This window comes from Episyrphus balteatus, chromosome 2 (assembly GCF_945859705.1).
Source record: "Episyrphus balteatus chromosome 2, idEpiBalt1.1, whole genome shotgun sequence".
Taxonomy (NCBI): Eukaryota; Metazoa; Arthropoda; class Insecta; order Diptera; family Syrphidae; genus Episyrphus; species Episyrphus balteatus.
Genome location: NC_079135.1, coordinates 52,135,070 through 52,143,283, shown reverse-complemented (window position 1 = coordinate 52,143,283; position 8,214 = coordinate 52,135,070).

The following is an 8,214-nucleotide window of genomic DNA, read 5'->3' as shown; positions in this document are numbered from 1 at the left end:
TCACAGCTTTCACACAAAAATATAAATTTTTTCTTTCTTAAGGATAAAATGTTAAACTGTAAATATAAAGTAGAAGATAAAAAAATAAAATTCAAAGTGTTATGAAAATAGTATTTTGAATAAACAAAAAAGCAAATAAATTATTAACGTGTTCTTTGATGCCATTAACTTTAAATTTATTTAAATAAAAAAATGATTCAATTTGTTTTTGTATAGTTTTCATAATAATTAAATGTGTATTTGAAAGATTTTCTTTAAATTAAGTAATAAATAAAGAGAAAAATATTTTTTAAGTTTGTTATTTTGTTTGTGAGTTTTTATTTGTATAATTTTTTTTTATTTTATAAGAAATAAATTAGTTTTAGTTGTATATTGTTTTTAATTTTAAGTGTAATGATTTTTTAATTTTGAAAGAATTAAAGAGAAAAGTTTTCCTTTTTGTGCAACAATTAAAATAAATTGTGTTCTTAGTTTGATTTGTATTTACATATTTTCAGAGCTCAACAATTACACGGTGTAACACTCAAAATATACGCGGGCGGAGACCTATCAGGTTTTGTAGAGCTAGTCGCACTGAATACGAAACGGTATTTGAAAATCCCCTAACACCCCCAAAATCTGGAGTTACGGGCAAAAAACGGTTTTTCGGACCTTCACCCATTGAAAAAATTCTAGCTTCGACAATTTTTTACCCATTTTCGATTTTTTTACAGTTTCTGATAGAAGATAAATATACCTTTTTAACAATGCATAAAACATGTAACTCGGTTAAACCACTTAGAATTTATAAGATGTCAAAGTTCAAAAATTCAATTTTTTTTGTCATTTGCCCAACTTCGGCATCAATTTAAAGTATATGTTTTCAAAACAACATGCTATTTAAAAAATATATTCTAAAACTATATCTATTTCCCAATTGATCGATGTATTTTTTATGAAAATCACTTCAAAATTAACTTAGAAAAAAAATTTTTTCGATTTCAACCTAGATACAGATTTTCGAACTTTTAGGTACAGAACAAAAATGTTGTTTCGGCACGTAGTAGGATAAGTTGGACGCCAGGATTTGATGAAGGGTTTTTGTAGAGGAGCTCAATACAAACATTTTTTTTCTTTAAGAGGGGGGTCTATCTCCCCCCGTTTAGGTGGGAGGGGCATTTTTCTAAAAAAAAATTATCAAAATAAAAAAAAATTATTAAAAAACAACGGCAACACTTACAGTAATAAATGATACCATTTCCAAAAGGCAAAATTGTGGATTTGATTCTAATTTTTAAATCAATATAATATTACCAATAGTTTTTGAAATAATCGATTTCAAAGTTAAAAATAGGGGAAAAAAAAAATTTTGAAAACTCATTTTATACTATTTTTGTCCAGACTGTGAATTTTAGTAAAAAAATTACTCACACAGAAAACTGCCTCAACTGATTCCTTATCAAACCGTGAAAACTATATGTTCCTATGTCTTCTAGTTTTTGAGAAAATTGAAAAATAAAAACAAATAAAAACAAAAAATATTTTGAAAAAAGAAAAATCTGATAAAATAATTTTTCAATTTTCCCAAAAACTAGAAGACATAGAAACATATAGTTTTCACTGTTCGATAAGGAATTAATTGGGGCAGTTTTCTGCTTAAGTAATTTATTTACTAAAATTCACAGTCTGGACAAAAATAGTATAAAATGAGTTTTCAAAAAAATTTGTTCCCCTATTTTTAACTTTGAAATCGATTATTTCTAAAACTATTGGTAATATTATATTGATTTAAAAATTAGAATCAAATCCACAATTTTGCCTTTTGGAAATGGTATCATTTATTAATGTAAGTGTTGCCGTTGTTTTTTAATATTTTTTTTTTATTTTGATAATTTTTTTTTAGAAAAATGCCCCTCCCACCTAAACGGGGGGAGATAGACCCCCCTCTTAAAGAAAAAAAATGTTTGTATTGAGCTCCTCTACAAAAACCTTTCATCAAATCCTGGCGTCCAACTTATCCTACTACGTGCCGAAACAACATTTTTGTTCTATACCTAAAAGTTCGAATTTCTGTATCTGGGTTGAAATCGAAAAATTTTTTTTTCTAAGCCAATTTTGAAGTGATTTTCATAAAAAATACATCGATCAATTGGGAAATAGATATAGTTTTAGAATATATTTTTTAAATAGCATGTTGTTTTGAAAACATATACTTTAAATTGATGCCGAAGTTGGTCAAATGACAAAAAAAATTGAATTTTTGAACTTTGACATTTTATAAATTCTAAGTGGTTTAACCGAGTTACATGTTTTATACATTGTTAAAAAGGTATATTTATCTTCTATCAGAAACTGTAAAAAAATCGAAAATGGGTAAAAAATTGTCGAAGCTAGAATTTTTTCAATGGGTGAAGGTCCAAAAAACCGTTTTTTGCCCGTAACTCCAGATTTTGGGGGTGTTAGGGGATTTTCAAATACCGTTTCGTATTTAGTGCGACTAGCTCTACAAAACCTGATAGGTCTCCGCCCGCGTATATTTTAAAACCTCATTTTTGTAACACCGTGTTATTTAAGATATGCCGCATATACTCCAAAAATATGAGAAAATCTGCTTTGTAAGTCAAATTCAAGTTCGAACTTCAAATCTTTTGATTTTTTTTTTAACTATTTCGTCGATCGTCGATGAATCTTGAGACTCTTCTTTATGTAACAGCGATGCGTTAGTTTTTAGTCTGACTTCTGCAATTTATTTCATAACAGATTATAATCTGTTATAATATATATATAATATTTATAATTAATAATAATTAATTACATTTATCTTTTTGTCGGAGATATGTTATTCTTATTATATTTCATATTTCTGCCAATATAAAGCAATTTTCTGAAAGAAAACGACAAAAACTTAATTCTTAATAGAGTAGGTACATCAGAGTGCGTCAAATCTGGATATGAAAAATATTAAATGGCCCAATATTTTAAAATGCAAAATCGGGTGCAACACAGAAACAATCTTTTATCTACCCTTTCGGATGGAATACAAGGTGGCCTAATATATCAAAATAACCCTTATATTGAGTAATACCAACGATGTTAATTTTATGCTTTTATCACAAAGTGCATGATTGAACTCTTTTTAATGCTGAGCCGTCTCACTAAATAGCCTTTCCAAAATAATAATCATTTTATCAGAAAAAAATTCCCCACTAACAGAAAAATAAAAAACAAAACAGAATTGGAAAATTTTGTTTCTTGGATAGGTTCAATGAGTTTGCTATTTGAAATATTTAGTAGATACTAAAATCCTTAATTTTTTGGGCTAGTATACACGGAGAAAAAAGACCACATAAAATTAAGCGGATCAGACCTTACATTAAGCGGATTTCTGCTCAGTTTTTTTGCTTAGATGACTTCCGTCTTAAATTAAGGTGACAAATCACATTAATTTCTTGAATGCTCAAACAAGATGATCTCCCAATTAATTTATTTTTATGTGGAAACATTTTAATAAAAAAAAAATAAGAACTGGCATCCACTGGGGACCGAACTTACAACTGCTGGGTCACTAGGCGAATGCCTTACCATCGTGATATCTCACTGTGGAAATGAGTATGATAAACTGCAATTTAAGCTAAAGTGTGACTAAAATTTTAAAATTTTTATTTTTTGTTGGTTTTTAAGATGGAAATTCACATTAAAATAAGATGAAGTTCACATTAAATTTAACTGAGTTTAGGTGGAATCACCTTATTTTAAGCGGATATACCTAATCTTATTTTAAGGTAGTGAAATTGAATGTGCTCATCATCTTATTTTAAGGTGCATTTTTTCTCCGTGTAGTTACAATGTTTAATCTTTGCTGCTTTGTAACTTTTTGGTGGTCAATTTAAACGCTGCTACTACTGAATAAGTTTTAAAATATAAAAAATAAGCTCATTCATTTCAATTGATTGACTGCATTGAAAAACGAATATAGATTTTAGAATGACACAAAAAAAATTTTCGTTTCTCTCTATCCATTATGGGTAGGTAGAATTGAAAGATCAATTTCTTGCTTGAGAAGTTGTTAAAAAATATTTTAAAATATCATGGGTCGCAAAGCAAACTGGTTGCCCTTTCTATGATTTAATATAACTTTTCATCATAAAATTCGCACGGCAAAATAGAATCAAATACTTAGAACAGAAATGTTAAAATGAAACATTAATAGATATATTTCTTGTCAAATCAAAAACAAGTTCGAACATCAGCTCTTTCGTTTTATAAAATATCTATTTCGGCCAAATCAGTAGGATAAAACAACTCGAACTTATCATTCAATTTCAAAGTGTTTCCATTGTAATTCAATTACTCAAATAAAACAATTAAACTGAATTCCAAATCAAAACACTCAATCTAAATAAATCGCCAGCGACACAGTGTTTTCCATCTCACAAAGCACATAAATCAATCACCAACAAGAACAAACAATGTCTATCTATATTTTTTAGACAAGACTTATGCATCGCTATGAAAAACAACAAAAAAAAAAGACTGCAGAAACAATAGCAAAACGAACAACATAAATTACAACACGTCTCAAGATTATTATTTATCGATTAGAATTAATTTAAACAATCAAAATCGATCAGATATCGACACCGAAATGCAATGAACTTTTCGTTTTGACTTTGAACCCGCACTCTTAGAAGAATAGGAAAATACTATAGCTTCTAAAAGTCGTGGTCAGCTGCTGTTTTGTGCTGCTGGAGGTTGTGATTTTTTGTTTCTTGTTGCCGCTAGAGCTGCCGCAGTTGCAGTTGGCTCTATTAAGCTGCCCAGACTGTCATTGAACAGATATCAGAACAATAGCGCCACTCGTCGAACAGCAGCTCCAGCCAGATGGCTGTCCAATCGCTGTTGCCACCATGCCAATCTTGGGTTTTCTTTCTTTTTTTTTAACTTTGAATGGGGATGGTGGAAGTGGTTGTGCAGGGAAAATGATTTCCCCTTGGGGTATATTCAATCATAACACGCTAATCATCGCACCGTAATAATTCTGCAAGTAATTATTATTTTTTTTATCATTTTTGAATGTCTTGAGAATTCTTTTGGACCGTGTCGATGCTGTGGTGTTACTAAACAACCATGTTCTTTGGGTAAGTTGTGTTTCGTGGCGTCAGTTGTAACAATTGTTCACTACGGGGGAGTTTGTTGCGGGTTGTTTTTTGCCATCACCCGCTTACTTAAAGCAAAGAATATTGCATCTACCCAACGGGCTAAGCAATTTGTTTTTTTGCGAAGCATTTATTTATTTTTAATACGCTGTTGTCAGTAAGCCACTTGATTATTGTTCTCCAGCTGCAGTTTAACGATATCCGGGGCCATATTTTTTTTTTTCACTGCCAATTTATGGCGTAATTACATAGTTTTTCGAAATACCAGCCGAATGGTAGCTTAGGGTATATGGATAAAAGTTTTTATCTGTTTGGTGGTTTTGGTTTGTTGCTGGGGGCGTGCGAACTTTTGGTTGAGTAAAAATATCAATGAGACACGAATTTTTTGGACAAATTGATTTAAATTTACTAAAAGTGGGCGTGGGAATAGTGACGGCTTCAAGATAAAGCTGGCATTTGCGTGTGGCTAGCATAATTCATTAAAAGTTATCGTGCTCTGGGTTCTGATGAATATCGCAATAAAGCGACACCAATTTAAATTTGTTGTTTTTTAACACATATTATTTCATTTATTTATAGTTACTGTTTTTTTTTTTTCAAAAATAGGTAAGTATAAAATGTAAAAAAAATTGGTCTTACTTTTAAACTGGTTCAACAAATTTAGTTTTATAATTTTTGAACAACAACATCTTGAAGGTGCTACCACCAAGTGTTTTATGGCTAGAGTTACAGTACTGTTTCACGGACGCCAATCCGATCATCAGACTCCTTATTCCATTTTGTATGTGGTGCTTAGTCTAGTAATTTTTCATTTAATTTGAAAAATTAATTATACGTACAAAATTTACGTGCTGGAACTGTATGAGTCTCAATAAAATTAATTAAACGAAAGACTTCTTATACTCATACAATATTATTATTTATTAATAATTAACGTTTTCGGGAATTACAATTCCCATCGTCAGATTATTTGCAAAATCTAAAATTTGCAAATAATCAAGTTTTCTCTTTTAGTGAAATGACAAGCGTTGCAGACACATAAGCTAAATATAAAATGCTAATTGGAAATATCCCTTAAGAAAGGCGTATTTAAGTTTTTCACTTCAAAACTTTGTGAAAAATTAATGAAAAATATAAAATCTATCAAACAATTGAACAGTTTTTTTTTAAATCGGTTTTTTTTTTTAGAACAACTGATTAAAAAAAATTAAAACTTTATTCCCATAAAAATTATTCAATTTTTTCGAAAACGGCTCTAACGATTTCGATTAAATATCGTTGCCGTTCAATGAAAACTCCCTAAGTCCTTTTTTCACTTTTTGAGAAATCGCATTAGAAATTGGTTATACAATATTAAAAATTCAAAAATGGTCTAATCTTCGTGTTCGTTAACATTTCGGTAAAATAATTGCTTTGTTACAATTGAAAAATAGAGCTTTGGTTATTGGGTAACTTGGAAAATGTAACTGAAGTCGAAATGGACTTAGGGAGTTTTCATTGAACGGCGACGATATGTTATACGTACTAGTCGAAGATATTCCAAGAAAACCAAGTTTTTAGTTTTTTTTGTAAATTCATTAATTCATTCATTCATTCATTGGTGTAAAATTGAGAAATTTGAATAAAATGGTGTATTTATCAAAAAAGATGGTATAAAAATTATACCATCATCTTTTCTGTGCAAAATTTCAACATTTCTTTTAAGATTCCGTGCAAAAAATACTCCGATATTCAATTGTTTTTATAATACACCATTATTGGTGCATAAAATTATTCGATTCTCAAATGAAATGAAACGGTATATTTTGTGCACTCTCTTTGGTGTAGGAAGTACACCCTGTGCTGCATAAGTGGGAGACGTCATATTTTTCCATGGCCGCCATTTAAATAATGAAGACAGCGATTAATTATTTTACTATAATAGTACTATATCGGCCTAATTATCCCGCATTCTTCCTTTTTTAGATTCGTTTATATTACAATAAGAGAACGCTTCTAAAAAAATGTAAAAACAACAAAAAAATTATTATTTTTGAAAAACTGATTTTTAAAATCGAAAAAAAAAAATCATTAATTCATTGAAATTTTTGAGGCGCTCGATTTTTAGACGGGGTAGTATCTAAAATCAGTAGATGGAATTTGTTTCGTTCTTAAATTAGGCACTCAAATTCATATTTAATCATTAGTTAATTGTATTGTGATAGAGAATAATTTATTTTCATTTATTTCATAAGAAATAGTGTACATTTTAATTCATCAAACTATTATTAAGGTTAAAAAATAAACTTTGGTTCAAATTATAAATCAGAATAATTTAAATGGTGTATTTTATCCATAGATTTATTGTGTATTTTTCAATTTCAAAGGAATAATTTTTCACCAAAAACCAGTTCATTTTTTATACCACTAGCTCTATTTATATACCAAAATCGGTTTAATTTTTAACCAGCGGAGTTTATTATATACGAGAAAATGGTATATTTTTTTTATTCAAAATGCATAGGTATCACGAAAGTGCAAAAAATACTCCAAATATTTTGGTGTATTTTAGACCTTTGTGCTACTTGAGCTATTTATATACATCTATCTATCGATGATTACCGACACTTATTAAAATTACAGCATAAAGATACTGTGAATTTTAATATTTCTAGGGGAATTTGATTAAATTCGTGAACCTAAAAAAAAATATTGCCGATGGTCTGGCTTGTTTTTGTTCACATAAATCTTAATTTTAATTTTTTAAACCACTATGGCAACACTGAGATCTTTTGAATCCAAAGAGAGGTCAGAGTATTTTAAATTAACAACGTTTGAAAAAGTCGGATCTATTTGGCCAGTTTTTTAATATTGCGTTTTTTCGAGCTTAATTTATTTCTAATTGTTGCTATTTTTGGGAAATTGATTTGAATTTTTTTTATAAATTTTATTATTGTATTATTTATTATAACTAATTTTCCATAAATTCAAAAATATATTCTAACTATGCCTTGCAACAACTCAATTTATTTAATTAACTCATCTTGTTCTTTGAAACAATTTATTTTCAGGTTCGCTAGTCAGCTCTTTTGTCAAGATT